Source organism: Ictalurus punctatus, chromosome 11, assembly GCF_001660625.3.
Source record: "Ictalurus punctatus breed USDA103 chromosome 11, Coco_2.0, whole genome shotgun sequence".
In the NCBI taxonomy this organism is placed as follows: Eukaryota; Metazoa; Chordata; class Actinopteri; order Siluriformes; family Ictaluridae; genus Ictalurus; species Ictalurus punctatus.
In genome coordinates this window covers 24,160,010-24,180,751 of record NC_030426.2, presented here as the reverse complement: position 1 = coordinate 24,180,751, position 20,742 = coordinate 24,160,010, and the positions used below count along the sequence as shown (strand labels likewise).

At 39.4% G+C, this 20,742-nt stretch overlaps 2 long non-coding RNA genes across 2 annotated transcripts; both read left to right on the top strand.

The window, feature by feature from the left end:
* Positions 1-3,003: 3,003 nt before the first annotated feature.
* Positions 3,004-5,618, top strand: LOC128634009 (uncharacterized). Its single transcript, XR_008397182.1, has 2 exons — positions 3,004-3,403; positions 3,510-5,618. It is a non-coding gene; the product is annotated as an uncharacterized LOC128634009 (long non-coding RNA).
* Positions 5,619-14,270: 8,652 nt separating this feature from the next.
* Positions 14,271-17,922, top strand: LOC128628791 (uncharacterized). The gene is made up of 3 exons (XR_008397181.1): positions 14,271-14,560; positions 14,996-15,051; positions 15,163-17,922. It is a non-coding gene; the product is annotated as an uncharacterized LOC128628791 (long non-coding RNA).
* The last annotated feature ends 2,820 nt before the right edge of the window (positions 17,923-20,742 follow it).

Sequence of the window (20,742 nt, the reverse complement as noted above, 5' to 3'; positions counted from 1 at the left end):
ACCTTCTCCCCAATTACCCTTGTGTTCACAAAGCTCCGCCCCCAGGACTTACCTGACCTGTACAGAACAGTTCAGCTAGAGTTACCGAGTTCAACTAGCTAGTGGTTAGCACGTTTGCCTCACACCTCCTGGGTTCTCCCTGTGCTGCAGGTGTTTCCTCCGGGTACTTCGGTTTCCTCTCCCAGTCCAAAGACATGCATGGTAGGCTGGTTGGCATTTGGCAAGTGTCCGTAGTGTATGTGATTGTGCGCTGCGATGGATTGGCAGTTGCCCAGGTCATGCACCTTTTAGACGTTCCCTTACTGACTCCATTACTATAAGGCGCTGATGACCTGCATTTCCCAAAATCCGCTTCCGCGGGTTTTAACTAATGATGTTAGTAATGTAGCATTTAGCGTTTTCACACTCAGCTCAAGCTCTTGTTATAGGTTATAGCCTAGAAATAAAGGAATAAAGGGCACAGATTGAGAACGATCCCAATGAAATTTCTATCTGAATAAACTAGATGAGTAATCATTTTTAATAATGTTTTCTTGCAAGTAGAAGCACATTAGAAGGCCTGAGAGGAGAAATAACTCCCATGGAGAAAGATGCTCAGATGCAGAATACACTTGAGATACACTCACAACTTCATATGATAGTTTGTACACTGTAACTGACCACAGGCACATAGTTCACACATATTTCACACACACACACACTTCCTGTAGAGCTATTTATCACACTTCTAGATGGGGAAATGAGCGTGCTGTGAGTTTCTGGTTAAGACACAGATGAAGACACACAGAACATTCACAGAGCGGGACAGAGACAGTAACAGTGTGTAACACAACAGGAGCTTTAATATCTTTCTGAAGTGGAGTTGGTGTGGAGATCTGGGAGTGTGAACTCAGGATGATGATCCTCCTCATCTTCACCCTCTGTCTGATCTCAGGTAAAGAAATGCACTTCAGAATAATACTCACTATCAGCAGCAGTGTTACATGAAGGAAGGTTTTGCTCAGATGGATGTTTGGTGTTTTGTTAGATGGAGGAGCCTCCAAGGAAGTAACAGGATATTCAGGAGGAGGAGTCCTTATCAAGTGCAAGTATGATACAAAATACAGAGAAAACCAAAAATATTTCTGTAAGGGTTCATGGCGATCCTGTTCTTACCAAATAAAGACAGGAGCTAAAAACAAGTGGATAAATTCAGGAAGATTCTCACTGCTTGATGACACCAAATCAGCAGAGTTCAGTGTGATGATCAGAGAGCTCACTGTAGAGGACACTGGGACGTACCAGTGTGGAGTTGATAAATTGGGAATAGACATTTACACACCGGTGGAACTGAAGGTGAAGGAAGGTGAGTAGGAGATATTTATTCAGACTTTTCAAGTAAAAAAACTTAACTAAAGATTCATATATCACGATTTTATTTGATAGTAAGCGAGCTAACGTTCCACTAAATGCTGTGTGTAAATAATAAAAGTAGAAAGATTTTCATAGAAATGAAGACATAAGAACAGAACTCTAACTCAGATTATAGAAAGTGAGTTGTGTTTAAAGACATGAAGTTGCGAGTGATACATCATGTCGGTAAAAGACAAATCATTTAATTGTGAATACTTTTCTTTAAAGCTAGAACTCAATTATCATTTTAACTCAAGTATCATTTTTAGTAGCTGCTTCCAGTTTTAATTAATTGAGCAGGATTGAACTTGCTTTTAACAGGGGGCTCGGTCTCTAGAGAAGTGAGTGCATATAAAGGGGGAGGAATCAACATCAAGTGCAGATATGAGGATGAATATGAAGACAAACCCAAATCTTTCTGCAAGATGGGAACACATCAGTGGAGTTTTAATCGAATAACAACAAAACTAAACAGTGAATGGTCACATGATGGCAGATTCTCAATTCAGGACAACAGAAGTGCAGGATTCTTCAGTGTGTTTATCAGAAAGCTGATTACGGAGGACACTGGAACATACGCGTGTGCTGTTGTTGTGTCTGATGAAATACAGATCTACACTGTAGTGAAGCTGAAAGTAACAGAAGGTGAGGATCTTTAATTATGTGTTTTATCAGAAGAAACATCAGATTTATTTGTAAATTTACTGTATAACTGTCTAAGTGTTGTTAATCAGAGCTAGGACACATATACACATATAAACTGATCTGATTGGTTGTGATTTGCAGATCTGTCCTATGAGAAGGCCATCAGAAAGACTGTCCATGTAGGAAGAGATTTGACTGTCAGCTGTAAATACCCAGAATCCCTCAGGAGTGACCCCAAGTTTCTCTGCAAGACGAGGCTGAACGATTCTGCTTGTTTTTATAAAGAATCTGTTAAAGAAAGTAGAAAATATGTAAATGAGGGGAAATTCTCCCTGTATGATGACAGAGAAACACAAATGTTGACTGTGAGTATTAGAAATGTAACTGAGCAGGACTCTGGTGAATACTGGTGTGGAGCTGAAGCAGCCTGGACATCTGATCATGGATACAAGGTTTATTTCACACAGATCGACCTGACAGTTACTGGTGAGTTTGTAGAGACATGGAGACACGTTGTCTCAGTCAGTATTTCTGAAGTTCCACACATAGAGAATGTACACTGTATTGTGTTGCATCTGTGCTGCTATCAGTCATTTACTAGATTCACTCACTTAATGTCTTTCATTATCTAACTAAACTTTTCACTGCTTTAGACCCACATGTCCCAGTTTCAACCTCGATAGCAACACAACCTTCATCATCATCATTATCACCATCATCATCATCATCTGAGTCTACTCCAGCTTCTCCTCCAGCAGGTGATTCTGCTCAGCTCCTCATCACCCCCAGAGTCTTACTACATGACTTTGATGAATCTGATCCCTTATGAATGATCAGCATGTAGGTTAAAGTGACTGTCTGTTTGTTTCTCTTCCAGGATTTCCAGTTTCCACTGTGATCACTGTGTCTGTAATTCTGCTGCTGCTTCTGATTGCAATCTCATTCCTTTTTGTGATTCTACAAAAAAGACAGAAGATGCAAGGTACGCAAACACAAACACAACACATTATCAGTGTGTAACAGGTTTAATTTGGTGTGACGGGTTGATGATCGGTGGTACAGTGGTGCAGCAGGTAGCGTTGCTGTCTCACAGCTCCAGTGTCCAGAATTCAGTCCTGAGCTTGGGTTCCTGTTTTGCATATCTGAGCTCACAAAAACATGCTGGTAGGTGGATGTGTGATGTCCTGTAATGGACTAATGTAAAGCATTTACTGGAAATGAATTCATGACTGATTCCAAAACTAAAGATATCTAAAACTAAAAATAACAGCATTTATAACATTTACTGATTACTTGACTTCTGTTATCAGGAGGTACAGCTTCTACTGGCAGGAGTTCTGTCCAAACCTCAGGAAATCACCAAGGGGTAATTGTCTTCATTAGTGTGTGTTCAGTACAAAACATATTGTCTTCTGCAATAAAAAAGGCTGAAATCATTCATATTATTTGTTTCTGTTTCTCTTTGCTCTCAGGTTCCTCCTGATGTCTGTGAGTATGAGGACATTAAAGACACCAGACGACTTCCTGCCTCAGACGTTGGATCTTCTTCAGTTTACTCTACTGCTCAACTACCCACAATTCTCTCTGATCCTCAACCTGTTTATTCAAACACAGAGTTACCCACAAGCCCCTGTGATTCTATTCTATTCTATTCTGCTGTTTATTCTGCTGTTCAACGACCCACAATCCCCTCTGATCGGGACATCTACTCCACAGCTCTACCCACACGTCTCTCGGCTGAGAAATCTGATGAAGGTCTGACTTACGCAGCAGTGAGTTTTCACTCCAGGGCCACCAGCTCTAATGATGCAGTTCCACAGATTCTCTTTAAGAAGGAAGAGGTCTCGTGTGATTATGATACAGTCAGTCATGTTAATTCATGAGGCTAGTGTCTCATCATTAGGACTCCAACCATGAGGCACTGGAACTCTACCGCTTTGTTTAGATTCTTCTTCTTCTTTTCTTCTTCTTCTTCCTCTTCTTCTCCTCCACAGCTTGAGCCCAAAACAATATCTGAAGCAAAATCCAGTAATGTGCCTGAAAAGACGCACTGAAGATATCTGTATCAGATGTTATAGGGGTGAGATAGCACCACAATTGGCTGAAAATTCTTCTTTCTCATCATCATTAGAAAGCCCAAAGCCATAAGTACCTACTTCAGTTCTGAGCTATTGTTCACGATGTGTGAATCTTAGGGCCCTTTTCCCCTAAAGTATAGATTCTACACAATTTTATCCCCAATAATCCAGTCAGTATCTCATTTTGGTGCTTGTACAATGCTAACCAACTGACTGCAAGTGAGTCAAGTCATGTAGTTTCAGTGTCAGCCATGTGTCAGCTATTCTGTGTGTGAAAGTCATGTAGTGTGAACACCGCCAAAGTGTGGTAAGAGCAGTGAGAACAGGAACCTCTGACCAAGTATGATTTTACAAGCCCTTTTCTGCACGTCTTCCTGTTGTTCCTCTTCCTCAAGCTTCCTGTTGGCTGAGGTCAACATGCGGTCCTCCTGACTGTCCCATCTCAAGTTACCCTGGATGATAACCCCCAGGACTTTGACTATGTCACAAACGTCCAATATGTTCTGATCAGTGGAGAGGCTCGGCCTGGCTGGTCTATGTCTCATGCTGGTAACGTAAAACTTTACATTTCTTTGAGTTGAGTTTCATTTTATGTTCCTCTACCCAGTTGTTAAGACCATTCAGGGTCTGTCCAGAGGGTATAGGGTAGTTGGGGTGTCCACATCTGGGCCAATGTCATATCATCCACATATTTCCAGTAATCTGTTCCATCCAGGAGAGCACTGTTAATCACCGTTAAGAACACTATAAGCCCTAGTACGAATCCCTGTGCAACTCCACATGTTTGATATTCCCAATCAGAGAGATATCCCTGATGATGCACTTTTTGGCGATGGACAGTCGTGAAGCTGCAAATTCATGAGATTAGGTCCGGTCTCACTGCACGATCGAGGAGGCCTTGTACCGTCACTGTGTGATCTACAGCATCAAATGCCTTGGCAAAATCCGTCGTGATAAATGTGCGCACTGAGCCTGAAACATCACAGGCCTTGTACACATCAGTCCATCAAACTAACTAGACTGTGTGTTGTGGAATATTTTGTTGTGTTACATGGGATCTAAATTTGGTGTGATGTCATTCAGAATCCAGTGTGCAGCAAACTGTTCACAAATTTCATGAGTGGTCCACTTACTTCAATGGATTTCCTTAGTTCAAGGAAACTAGAAAACTTGGGCTGTCATGGTCCACAAGGGCAATTCCACCTTGGGCCACTAGAGGGCACCCTGACTTCTTGTTCTATTGTCGCACTGATTTCCTGTCTCAGTCATGCCCACCTGTTTGTTATTTCTTGATTAGTTGTTCTATTTAAGCTCCTTGTGTTCTCACTTTGTTTGCTGGAGCATTACGTTCATGTTATGTTAAGTTTTGTTAGTGCCATTTGATGTTTGTACTAGGCATAGTCTTTTTTATAGTTTAAGTAGTGCTTACTTTCTGGTTGTTTTGCATTTGTATCCGCTTCCATGGACTCGTCTTCGTGACGTGGGCTGGCCGGAGTGGCCTAATATATGATATAATCACTGATTACTGGTTATATATGATATAACCTAACTGATATAATGTTGCTTTTCATAGCTTTTTTTATTTTATTTGCTTAATTATTACAATAAATATAACTCTGAAACTTTCTGTAGTTCAAAGCGTTTTTATTCCGTGACCTAGTGAACCAGTATCAGGATGTATTTATTGATAGAAACTTCAAAGCACTTCTGTTTGTTGCTCTGGATAAGGGCTTCTGCCAAATGCCTTACACTACATCTACACTGACTTTTTAATTGTATACTGTTTTTAATTATAAACATTGCCAAAAAGCACCCTTACAGAAATCCATAGATTTAGAGCCATATACAAGAGGTCAAAGGTCACAGTCGTGATGAAAAAACTCCCTGAAACGACATGAGAAACAAAACAGACTCGAAAAGGGACGCTTTTTCTTCGGAGTGACACCGGATAGTGGGATTATAAATAGTATTCATTTAGCTGGTCGTTTCATTTATTTAACCCCGCAAACACTGGGACTCGATGAGAAGTTTCAGTTTCATATCTCTGACAGCAAATATGATTACGTACACCAGCAAAGCCGAGTTATCTGTGAGCCTAATAACTGGCAGATGAAAAGCGTCCCCCTTTACACCCTGACTTAATGTGCGTTTTCAGTGATCTGATCACGACTGGGTTTCACCTGAGTGCATCAAATGCCAGTGTAAATGGACTCGATACTCATGCTGATTGGATTATGATTGGATCACTCAAACCTCATTCTGAGTTGTCTGGGATGTTCTTTGACCACATTCAAGACAAGCGTAAATGAAATCGTTTTGCTTATCCTGATACAAGTACATCGGCTGAAGAACGTGTGCTGATATGGTCTCAAATCAAATGGAATATCTGTCATTGCTTGCAAAAAATGATATACTTACAGGTAATTAGGTACACCTACCTTGTGTCTGCAATCCATTTTATCGTGTTTACTTTCCATAGAGATGCATTCTGTACTTCTGAAATTATAGATCTGTTTCTAGGCACGATTTGTTAGTCCTCCTTAAGCTTGTTCATCAGTGGTCAGGACCATCACAGGACCACCACTGAGCAGGTATTAGTTTGTGGCGCGTGTGTGTGTGTGTGCATGCAAAAACAACTCGGTGTCACTGCTGGGCTGAGAATAGTCTGCCAAACCAAACCCAAACTGACATCAGTGTAAAATAAAGCCACCTACTAAAGCAATTCATCTCTGTGTGAGGACCGACATCACCCATTAATTCCACGCCAAAACATTTAGGCCTACGTCTTACATTTCCAAGACTGTTTAAAGCTAAATACCTCTATCCTTCCATTCATCCATCCATTTTCTATACTGCTTATCTTATACAGGGTCACGGGGGAGTATGGAGCCTATATCCCAGGGGACAAGGCGAGGGGACCCAAACCATTGCAAGTCACAAACACACACCAATTTACACACTATGGATAGTTTGAAAATGCCATATAGACTACAACACATCACTGGACACGGGTAGGAAACCGGAGTACCTGGAGGAAACCCTAAAAGCATGGGGAGAACATGCAAACTCTCTGCACACAGAGCAGAGGCAGGAATCAAACCCCCAACCCTGCAAATGTGACGCAAATGTGCTGACCACTAAGCCGTCGTGCCACCCAGTCTAAATACCTTTTTAATATTACTCCAGTATATTTTTGGCTCCGTGCTTTAACCTGAATAAGATTCTGACACATGACGTCATAATGTCATATAACTGCAGTTTTTACGCACTTTTTACACCTCTGGTTATGCACTAGCTGAGTGAAATTATTTACACACTGGTAATGACTTATTGTTTGCACAAAATAAAAGCCTAAGATATAATAAGAATGACAAAAATAAAAAGACAAGTTAGTTAATTAAATATGAATTACATAGCGCTGGCTTGTTACACCCAACATTATCCTTTCAGCCAGCTAGCGGATTTGTAAAAAAATGAGCTGTATTAGCTAGTTGAAAAAAAAATATGCAGCATGGTTCTTATTTGCTTCACAGCCCTAAAGCTGATTTCCACCTAGCATTTGATCAAGGAAGTGCAGAGTCCTGTAACCACAGGTCTAAAGAGGGGGCCTTGCGCAGGCCTACGGTAGACCCCATAGAACGAGGTTTGCAGCTGTTTCTTACTCTGACAGAAGGGGAAGTGGTTACTGCATCACTTTCTGATTAAGACACAGATGAAGACACACAGCACATTCACAGAGCGGGTCAGAGACAGTAACAGTGTGTAACACAACAGGAGCTTTAATATCTTTCTGAAGTGGAGTTGGTGTGGAGATCTGTGAGTGACCCTCTGTCTGATCTCAGGTAAAGAAATGCACTTCAGAATAATCCTTACTATCAGCAGCAGTGTTACATGAAGGAAGGTTTTGATCAGATGGATGTTTGGTGTTTTGTTAGATGGAGGAGCTTCCAAGGAAGTAACAGGATATTCAGGAGGAGGAGTCCTTATCAAGTGCAAGTATCATACAGAATACAGAGAAAACCAAAAATATTTCTGTAAGGGTTCAGTACCAGGCTGTTCTGACCAAGTAAAGACAGGAGCTAAAAACGAGTGGATAAATTCAGGAAGATTCTCATTGTTTGATGACACCAAATCAGCAGAGTTCAGTGTGAAGATCAGAGAGCTCACTGTAGAGGACACTGGGACGTACCAGTGTGGAGTTGATAAATTGGGAATAGACATTTACACACCGGTGGAACTGAAGGTGAAGGAAGGTGAGTCTCCCACCGCTGCCTTGAGTTTTTCTTCACAAAGCTCTAGTGTCATTAGCAGACAAAATACAAAGTAATCATACTTTATTTCTATACTTAAGTATCATTTTAACATATTTTTCATATTTTTACTCTTTATATTTTCATTCAAATATTGAGGTAATGATTTAATTTTTCCCCTTTTCCAGGCTGAGAAACCAATCAATCTGTACATTTGAACTTTATTTCTTCACTAGATTTAAAATATCAAATTGAATTCAAACTGACCTGCAAACTATTGAACTTCCTGCTTCCTTCATTTACTTCCTTGTATTAATTTTACTTCATTATTTATTCAAATGATCTTCACTACCGTGTGTGTTTCTGAGCATGATTTCATTGCTCATTATTTCTTGTTTTTGACTTTTTGCTTACACACTTTATTTTGTTTCTGATTGCCCAGTGCTGTTCTGTTTGCCTGACACTTCACCCGCCATTTTTATTTTTTTTTTTACCATGAGCGTCCTGATTTTGACTGTCAATCATAACCTGAACCTTAGTAAATTTTCTGACAAATTAAATCACGTGCATAGTCATGAATTTGCCTGTGAGACATCATCTTGAAAGAAAAGTTTTTTTTTCACTTGAATTGCAGCATAAAGTTTACTAACTGCTTCCAGTTTTAATTAATTGAGCAGGATTGAACTTGCTTTTAACAGGGGGCTCGGTCTCTAGAGAAGTGAGTGCATATGCAGGGGGAGGAATCAACATCAAGTGCAGATATGAGGATGAATATAAAGACAAACCCAAATCTTTCTGTAAGATGGGATCACATCAGTGGAGTTTTAATCAAATAACAACAAAACTAAACAGTGAATGGTCACATGATGGCAGATTCTCAATTCAGGACAGCAGAAGTGCAGGATTCTTCAGTGTGTTTATCAGAAGAAACATCAGATTTATATGTAAATTTACTGTATAACTGTCTAAGTGTTGTTAATCAGAGCTAGGACACATATACACATATAAACTGATCTGATTGGTTGTGATTTGCAGATCTGTCCTATGAGAAGTCCATCAGTAAGACTGTCCATGTAGGAGGAGATTTGACTGTCAGCTGTAAATACCCACAATCCCTCAGGAGTGACCCCAAGTTTCTCTGCAAGACGAGGCTGAAAGATTCTGCTTGTTCTTATAAAGAATCTGTTAATGAAAGTAGAAAAGATGTAAATGAGGGGAAATTCTCCCTGTATGATGACAGAGAAACACAAATGTTGACTGTGAGTATTAGAAATGTAACTGAGCAGGACTCTGGTGAATACTGGTGTGGAGCTGAAGCAGCCTGGACATCTGATGATGGATACAAGGTTTATTTCACACAGATCGACCTGACAGTTACTGGTGAGTTTGTAGAGACATGGAGACACGTTGTCTCAGTCATTATTTCTGAAGTTCCACGCATAGAGAATGTACACTGTATTGTGTTGCATCTGTGCTGCTATCAGTCATTTACTAGATTCACTCACTTAATGTCTTTCATTATCTAACTAAACTTTTCACTGCTTTAGACCCACATGTCCCAGTTTCAATCTCGATGCCAACACAACCTTCATCATCATCATCATCTGAGTCTACTCCAGCTTCTCCTCTAGCAGGTGATTCTGCTCAGATCCTCATCACCCCCAGAGTCTTACTACATGACTTTGATGAATCTGATCCCTTATGAATGATCAGCATGTAGGTTAAAGTGACCGTCTGTTTGTTTATTTTCCAGGATTTCCAGTTTCCACTGTGATCACTGTGTCTGTAATTCTGCTGCTGCTTCTGATTGCAATCTCATTCCTCTTTGTGATTCTACAAAAAAGACAGAAGATGCAAGGTACACAAACACAACACAATATCAGTGTGTAACAGGTTTAATTTGGTGTGACGGGTTGATGATCGGTGGTACAGTGGTGCAGCAGGTAGCGTTGCTGTCTCACAGCTCCAGTGTCCAGAATTCAGTCCTGAGCTTGGGTTCCTGTTTTGCATATCTGACCTCACAAAAACATGCTGGTAGGTGGATGTGTGATGTCCTGTAATGGACTAATGTAAAGCATTTACTGGAAATGAATTCATGACTGATTCCAAAACTAAAGATATCTAAAACTAAAAATAACAGCATTTATAACATGTGACAAAGGTCACAGTCGTGATGAAAAAACTCCCTGAAACGACATGAGAAAGAAAACAGACTCGAAAAGGGACGCTTTTTCTTCGGAGTGACACCGGATAGTGGGATTATAAATAGTATTCATTTAGCTGGTCGTTTCATTTATTTAACCCCGCAAACACTGGGACTTGACGAGAAGTTTCAGTTTCATATCTCTGACAGCAAATATGATTACGTACACCATCAAAGCCGAGTTATCTGTGAGCCTAATAACTGGCAGATGAAAAGCGTCCCCCTTTACACCCTGAATTAATGTGCGTTTTCAGTGATCTGATCACGACTGGGTTTCACCTGAGTGCATCAAATGCCAGTGTAAATGGACTCGATACTCATGCTGATTGGATTATGATTGGATCACTCAAACCTCATTCCGAGTTGTCTGGGATGTTCTTTGACCACATTCAAGACAAGCGTAAATGAAATCGTTTTGCTTACCCTGATACAAGTACATCGGCTGAAGAACGTGTGCTGATATGGTGTAAAGTCACATAACTGCAGTTTTTATGCACTTTTTACACCTCTGGTTATGCTCTTGTGCACTAGCTGAGTGAAATTATCTACACACTGGTAATGACTTATTGTTTGCACAAAATAAAAGCCTAAGATATAATAAGAGTGACAAAAATAAAAAGACAAGTTAGTTAATTAAATATTAATTACATAGCGCTGGCTTGTTACACCCGACATTATCCTTTCAGCCAGCTAGCGGATTTGTAAAAATGAGCTGTATTAGCTAGTTGAAAAAAAAAGAATCAGCATGGTTCTTATTTGCTTCACAGCCCTAAAGTTGATTTCCATCTAGCATTTGATCAAGGAAGTGCAGAGTCCTGTAACCGCAGGTCTAAAGAGGGGGCCTTGCGCAGGCCTACGGTAGACCCCATAGAACGAGGTTTGCAGCTGTTTCTTACTCTGACAGAAGGGGAAGTGGTTACTGCATCACTTTCTGATTAAGACACAGATGAAGACACACAGCACATTCACAGAGCGGGACAGAGACAGTAACAGTGTGTAACACGACAGGAGCGTTAATATCTTTCTGAAGTGGAGTTGGTGTGGAGATCTGGGAGTGTGAACTCAGGATGAAGATCCTCCTCATCTTCACCCTCTGTCTGATCTCAGGTAAAGAAATGCACTTCAGAATAATCCTCACTATCAGCAGCAGTGTTACAGGAAGGAAGGTTTTTCTCAGATGGATGTTTGGTGTTTTGTTAGATGGAGGAGCTTCCAAGGAAGTAACAGGATATTCAGGAGGAGGAGTCCTTATCAAGTGCAAGTATGATACAGAATACACACAAAACAATAAATATTTCTGTAAGGGTTCAGTACCAGGCTGTTCTGACCAAGTAAAGACAGGAGCTAAAAACGAGTGGATAAATTCAGGAAGATTCTCACTGTTTGATGACACAAAATCAGCAGAGTTCAGTGTGAAGATCAGAGAGCTCACTGTAGAGGACACTGGGACGTACCAGTGTGGAGTTGATATATCCTGGGGAAATGACATTTACACACCGGTGGAACTGAAGGTGAAGGAAGGTGAGTCTCCCACCGCTGCCTTGTGTTTATCTTCACAAAGCTCTAGTGTCATTAGCAGACAAAATACAAAGTAATCATACTTCATTTCTATACTTAAGTTTAGTTATCATTTTAACATATTTTTCGTATTTTTACTCTTTATATTTTCATTCAAATATTGAGATAATGATTTAATTTTTCACCTTTTCCAGGCTGAGAAACCAATCAATCTGTACATTTGAACTTTATTTCTTCACTACATTTAAAATATCAAATTGAATTCAAACTGACATGCAAACTATTGAACTTCCTGCTTCCTTCATTTACTTCCTTGTATTAATTTTACTTCATTATCGATTCAAATGATCTTCACTACCGTGTGTGTTTCTGAGCATGATTTCATTGCTCATTATTTCTTGTTTTTGACTTTTTGCTTACACACTTCATTTTGTTTCTGATTGCCCGGTGCTGTTCAGTTTGCCTGACACTTCACCCGCCATTTTTATTAATTTTTTTACCATGAGCTTCCTGATTTTGACTGTCAATCATAACCTGAACCTTAGTAAATTTTCAGACAAATTAAATCACGTGCATAGTCATGAATTTGCCTGTGAGACATCATCTTGAAAGAAAAAAGTTTTTTTTTTTTCACTTGAATTGCAGCATAAAGTTTACTAACTACTTCCAGTTTTAATTAATTGAGCATAGATAACGTATACTGTATTGTGTTGCATCTGTGCTGCTATCAGTCATTTACTAGATTCACTCACTTAATGTCTTTCATTATCTAACTAAACTTTTCACTGCTTTAGATCCACGTGTCCCAGTTTCAATCTCGATACCAACACAACCTTCATCATCATCACCATCATCATCATCATCATCATCATCATCTGAGTCTACTCCAGTTTCTCCTCCAGCAGGTGATTCTGCTCAGATCCTCATCACCCCCAGAGTCTAACTACATGACTTTGATGAATCTGATCCCTTATGAATGATCAGCATGTAGGTTAAAGTGACTGTCTGTTTCTTTCTTTTCCAGGATTTCCAGTTTCCACTGTGATCACTGTGTCTGTAATTCTGCTGCTGCTTCTGATTGCAATCTCATTCCTTACTTTGACTCTAAAAAAGAGATGCAGTATGCAAGGTATACACACACACACACACACACACACACACACACACACACACACACACACACACACACACACACACACACACACACACACACACACACACACACACACCAAAATGTTTAACACTTTCAATTTCATCACCGGACAGTATGGTGGTGTGTTGCTGCCTTACAACTCCAGGGTTCAACCCTGAGCTTTGGTTACTGTTAATATTCACAACACAAAATTCTAGGTGTGTGTGCGTGTGTGTGTGTGTGTGTATGTGTCTGTGTACATGAGTGTAGGGCTACATGATTATGGCTAAAATGATAATCATGATTATTTTGATCAATATTGAGATGAGGATTATTAATTGATTTGAGGGACAACATATTTTTATTGCACTTTTACATTTAAATAAACAGACCTTTGCTTTCACCTCCATGTTTGCTACATTCCTGCTAATGTACAAATCTTTGCATCAAATTAGACTGGTCCTTAAAGTGCATCATCTAGTAGAAGCAAAATATAAATAAAATTGTACCCAAAATACAGGATGAGTAAAAATAAATACGCCAATAACCAAATGAAAATATGCATCAAATATAATAATATGTAACCAAATGAAAACAATTCAGGCGAATGCAGAAAAGGCAATAACAGTGTTTACAGGAGGAGAGACGCAGACAAATCACCCAATAGAGTGACGCAGGGATGACGTTATTTTGTACCGGAACCCGGAAGTTCACATCACACCGGTTCCCTCGACAAAAACACAATAGGATTTTCCCAAAGGCTTTTGGATTATTGCAAAAAAATAATCTCTCTGATCAACAAAACTTTACAATACTAACACGTTTTGTCCATCAAGATCATTTTCACAAATGAACACAACTTTTATGAAGTTTGAAGCCTAAATACAATCTGCAGAAATAAACAGCTAACCGTACGCTATAAACGAGCGACACCACGGTCACTCGACTTCAACGTCACATCACGAGCTTCCGATAACTTTTCCAAACTTGATTTAAACACATTTTCCACAATACGGATTTAATCTGTGGATCAATCTTCATCCACGTTTTTATTTGGGAATTGTGCACAGTATACCTGAACCAGTTTATCTGCAAAGACTTTTCCTGTTCGCCGTGATGACGTTTAATGTCCCCGACAACGTCTGTAGTCCCATTTAGCAACTTGTTAATGTCACGATTTCCCCTCGCGCAAGCGCTGGAGCACGCAGTACGCTCTGAAGCGCTGAAACACTAACTCATTTCCGGGTTTTGGCGTTACAAAATGACGTCATCCCTGCGCCAGTCTATGGTGACTGGCTGTAAGTTTAGGAAACGCTTGATTTGATCTGCAGCGGAGTTTTCTGTGAGCGGAGGACGAAATTTAAACGTCAATATCGCAGTCGATCATGTTCATGTAATCGTGGGCAGTCGAAATCGTAATCGAGATCGATAATCAATTAATTGTGCAGTCCTACATGAGTGTGTGTGTGTGTGTGAGTGTGTGTGTGTGAGTGTGTGCATGTGTGTGTGAGTGTGTGCACTCACATATTAGTATTTTAAATAACGTAAGCGATATTTCCTGGCTCACCTAATGTTTAAATCAGGATTATAAAAACTTTCTTAAAGCTCTAGTCATAGTTTATAACTCAGGTCTTAATTTTACTGTAGACTTTATTATTCAGCAACTTTTATTGAACTTTATAGCAAATGTATGAAGTTACAAGAGTCATGATAAAATCTCAAACTAAAAATAAAAACAGTAGCGATAACTACTGACTACTGGACTACTTTTTTTCAGCAGGTACATCTTCTACTTGCAGGCATTCTGACCAAGACTCAGGAAATGCCCAACAGGTAATTATCATCAATGTGTGTGTTCATTTGTATAAATAATGATCAAATGTAAAAACGTGTGTGTGTGTGTGTGTGTGTTTAAATATCTTTTCTATTTCTCTTTGCTTTCAGGTTTCTCTTGCTGTGTGTGACTATGAGGAGGAGAAATCTGCTGAAGTTCTGACTTACACAACAGTGATTATTTACAGCAATGCCACCAGCTCTAATGATGCAGTTCCAAGCATTAATGATGAAGTCTCATGTGACTATACTTCAGTCAGTTACGCTGCTTTGTGTGGATAGATTATTGGAGCGTGATTAGGGCTCTGAGCATGCGGCACTGGATTGTTACTGTTTTCTTCTTCTTCTTCTTCATCTTCAGATTTTCTGGAAAGATGCCGTGAAGACACGTCTCTCAGAGTTCTGGTAGTCATGAAGTACAGCACTCTGGACAAAACGTTTGATTCTCTTTATTCTTCAAAGCTCCAATCCCATAGTTTCTGCCTACTTAGATTCTGAGCTAATTTGCATGATTGCATAATTTCACTGTGTGTCAAACCTTTATAATGTTCCTGATCCTGCAAAACTCTGCACCTCGATTAGCTCTAGGTAATAGCAGCGTTGTATCAGTATCATGTTAACCAACAAAGAATGAAGGCTTTGGCAGAGAAAACATAATTTATTTTCGTTTATTTGGTGGCACGACTTCAACTGTGGATCTCATCAGCCTACTGCCAGACTGTAGAATGAACCTCTTTAAAGCCCCAGGGAATGTATAGTGGAAGTTCATTTGTGTAACTGTGAGTGCTTGTGGTTGTCTGTTAATACGGTGTTTAATGTTCTGTTTTATTAGAATCAGGCTTTATTATTGTAAGAGAAATGTGTTCAAGCTCAAACTGTAAACAAAAACACCACGATGTAATATTATATCAGCATTCTGTATTATACATTTACAGCGTTTAGAAGATGCCCTTTTCTACAGAGACTTACAGAAGTGCTTTGTAGAGACACAGATATAGCTACAGATACAGAAAGTGTCCCTGTGTTACACCCCTAGTGTTCACACACAGACAGCAGGGATGTTGTTGTGCAGGAAGCTGATCTCAGAACTGCAGAATATGTGAATATGTGGAGGTGTTTTCCCAAAGCAGCACCAGAAACTTCTCCAATTCAGACAAAGTCCTGCTCTCTCATTATTTACATTTTTAATCCTCCATGGTGAATTCTGTAGTGTTCAGTTTAAACTGTATCTTTCTTCCTCTGTTACACACCTTGTGCTGTAGAGGGCAGTAGAGGCCTTCTGGCAGTAGAGCAGTACACACTGACATGGAGTAATAAATATCCTCAGTAAAGTTAATACTGGAGCACTGAGAGGAGAAATAACACTGTTTTTTAAATAAAGATTGAAAGAGTTGTCGGAAGCGTAGCGGTGCTGACGTTGAAGTCATGCGACTGTGGTGTAGTTCGTTTATAGCCTAACATTAGCTTTTTTCTACTGGCGATTGTATTTAGGCTGCAAAATTCATAAAAGTTGTGTTAATTTGTGAAGATTTTCTTGATAAACAAAACGTGTGAGAATCATAAACTTTAGTTGGTCACAGAGTTTATTTTCTGCAATAATCTAAAAACCAATGGGAAAATCCTATTGGATTTTTGCAGAGGGAACCAGGCTGATGCTACCTTCCGGGGTTGGCTTACAAAAATACATCATCCATGCAGGATTGAGGAACTCCACATTAGTGTCCGATACTTGAGAAGGAGACACACCTCTCTCTTAATGTGGATGTCCATCTCTACAACGGGCAATTATTACATTTATGAGGCCAAAGATGCCAACGTGCATGCAACACCAGTCCCACTCACAAGGCAGGAGATTTTCTCTGGACTAAATTACGTACAACTTTGGTTATGTCCTGATCACGAGAAAACAACTAAGAAAAAAATTAACAATGCATGACCGTTTAGGGCTTCCGTAGGATTCAACATTTGAAAGTTTTTTTTTTACACCTTCAGCCCGGCCCCAATTCCAAATAGAATGGAGCGGGGCTGCACTTTTGACGGGGCTACATGCGTCACTCTGCCCATAACTGGTCTCATTGGTTAGTGGCAATGTAATGAGGTCGACGCCTCGGTACTATCACAGGAAATGCAGTTGGTAACGATGCTTACGACTCACGTGATATTAAGTTGTGTTTGATATTATTGTTTATTAATAAGATACAACACACTTAATACATTGTCAATTTGTCTATTTTTTATTTTTCAAACAAGAATCCTCTTACTGCTTTACTTGGCTGATTTTCACTTAGCCTTATATGTCACATCATATCACATGGGCATTAAGAACTATAAATCTCAATGTCAACGAATTTTGTTGATGTACAAATTCTTCTGGTTGTTAATCTCTGGCTGTTTATTTATTTATTTATTATATATTTGCTTTAGAATAACGCAACAGATTTTCAACATTTATATAAAAGATGATTTATTCTCAGTAAGAGTGTCAAGTCTTAAGATAGAGAAATTATGAATTAACTTAATAAAGAAAGGATAAATGGTAAGAATGTATCTATCATCATAACATTTTTCTCATACACTGCCCTCCACTAATATTAGCACCCTTGGTAAATATGAGCAAAGAAGGCTGTGAAAGGCTTTCTTTACTTTTAAAACTTTTGATATTTTGTTTAAAAAATTCACACTCTGCTCTCATGGATATCAAACAACTGCAAACACAACACAGGTTTCTCAAAAAAAAAAATCTTTATTAAGTATAGGTGTGCAACTATTATTGGCATCCCTATGTATTCATATGAGAAAAATATATTCAAAATATATTCTCATTGACATTTTACCTTTTTTTAGTACACCTGGGCGACTAGGAACAAGAAATTGTTCAACCATGACCTCCTGTTTCACAAGTGTATAAATTAGGGATGCACCGAATGTTCAGTAGCCTAAATAGCAAAAAAAGCTCTTTCGGTGTTCGGCCGAACAAATTTGACCGAACAATGACGTGTCTGATGACGCAACCAAGTAGCCTAGCAACCAGAGTGAGGTCACAGAAAACAGGGTCACAACACAAAACAAGAAACATGAACTAGTACTATGGACTGGGAGCGGAGAAACCAGCGAGGACTAAAAGAACTAATTTATAGTTTAAACTAACTAAATCTATCAATGTACATAACATTAACAACGTATTTAACTATACTATATCCACTGTAATACTCCGCGAGTTGTACAGGGACGTGAGCGGTATATATCCCCAATATAATCAGCCGTATAGAACCGGATAGAACCATTTTCTGCACTCTTTTCAATGCACTTTTTTGTTGTAGGCTACAGAGTGCTCCATTCTTTCAGCAGTCAGTTATAGGCCTAACATCGGCTATTCAAGGGGGGCTCAAAGATGACCACATCAAAATATTTTTATTTACTGATTTATTTATTTAAAGTTATATTGTGCCTTGTTGGTCGCCTATGCCTGCTGGAATGAAAAAAAAATGTTCAGTGATAAATAAATATTTTTGAAATTGTAGTTTTTGTAATTGATTTTTTCTTTGAAAAGCAAGACAAAATAGTAAAAAACACATTGTGACTATTTCATTTATGCAATGGTGAACAAAAAATGGCAAAATAACTGGAAAAAAACGCGAAAAAAAACCTGTTCGGTATTCGGCCAAGTTTTTCATTATACTCGGTTTCGGCTTCGGCCAAGAACTTTCATTTCTATATATCATTTCTAGTATAAATATGTGGTAACACATAGGCCAAATTCCCTTAGTCATATATATATAGTCCTGCCATGGCCATCCCAGTCCCCTGACTTGAACCCCATAGAAAACCTGTGGGGTGAACTGAAGGGTTTAATTCTGTGATTAGTTTCCATCATTTCCCATTTTCAGTGTATTTTTTTCTGTTTGAAAAGCGAGTATGAACATGTTCAGGATTGAGCAAAGCAACTCAGCACAGTAAATAAGAGCAGGCTGGTATTAGAAAACATTTTTATTCATATACTAAACATTAGATTAAAGCAAGACACATGTAAATATGGTCTATTTTAAAATAATAGATATAACAATAAATTATAAAAACAGAATATTTAAATAAGGTTAACTAGAGAGAATATTAAACGTATAACAGAATGAACTGTCACAAATAAAGCTAGCTTGTTAGCTTGAGATCCTCAAAGTTGTGGATATAACTCGAAACATACAGTTTAAAGCCATTCTCCTTCTCACTAGAGGGAAAGACAGATACTAACATCATAATGCGATTGTCATCGTTCACAGTAATCCGTGGAAGGTCTTACAAGCAGTGAGTGTAAAAAGCCATGCTAACAGCGCCCATTGAAACGGAAAGCAAAATCACTTCCGGTACAGCACTGAAAGTTGCGCTAGCCACTGAGACTGAAAGCGGAAGTGACTGTGCATAGAGTCCAATGAGAACATGCTGAGGCGTCGACGTCATTACATCGTCACTAACCAATGAGAGCGGTTATGGGCGGAGCGACACATTTTTAGCCCCGCCCCATTCTGCCGGCTGTAGCCAGGAGCTGTGTTCAGTTGTGTTCAACTTCATGCAGCGCTGCGCAGACCTCCACGTCAGTTCAATTCAATTCAATTCAATTCAATTTTATTTGTATAGCGCTTTTTACAATAGACATTGTCTCAAAGCAGCTTTACAGAAATATCAACACGGTATACAGATATTAAAGGTGTGAATTTATCCCAACTGAGCAAGCCACTGAGTGGCGACGGTGGCAAGGAAAAACTGCCTAAGATGTTTTAAGAGGAAGAAACCTTGAGAGGAACCCGACTCAGAAGGGAACCCATCCTCATCTGGGTAACAACAGATATTGTGAAAAAGTTCATTATGGATTTATATGAAGTCTGTATGGCGTTAAGAGCAGCCGTAGTCCCAGCAGTCTGGAATTAAAGAAGATTTGAGCTCCATCCAGAGGCAGAAAGGATCTGGATCTCTAGTATCTCCATAAATTCGTGTGGGGCTCGGCGAAAGGAGAGAGGGAGAAAGTAGAACAGAATCTAGTCAGGGTAGGCTTGAGTAAACAAATACGTTTTAAGCTTAGACTTAAACACTGAGACTGTGTCTGAGTCCCGAACACTAATAGGAAGACTGTTCCATAACTGTGGGGCCCTATAAGAGAAAGCTCTTCCGCCTGCTGTAGCCTTCACTATTCGAGGTACCGTCAGATAGCCTGCATCTTTTGATCTAAGTAGGCGTGGCGGATCATATAAAACCAAAAGGTCAGTGTGACGTTTGGCATCAAAGTACCGCGATAGCGATACCAGAGCAGTCGACTTCCTGCACGAGCTCTGATGACGACACAGCTATTTCAGGATTGGCCAGACTCACTGACCACAACGATGACGCGCTTTTCATGTTTATTCTGACACCTTCAGTTCTGCTAAGACTCACAAATCTGTATTTTTATAACAGTGAAAACCCTTTCCATGTGATCTTAATGTTGTATTGTGTCATGTTTATCAAAATAAAACTGATAAAAGAATATAGACCCCACTTTATTGGTTTTTAAATAATACAGGTTTTTGTTGAACTTTCTTCTTGTACACACAGGCACTGTATTAACTTAATCTATTCAGTGACAAGTGTTTCTGGTTGCTACATGTAAAATTCAGACGCTTGTTTATCTGAGAAATATTACATCTAATCCACTTCCTCTGCGAT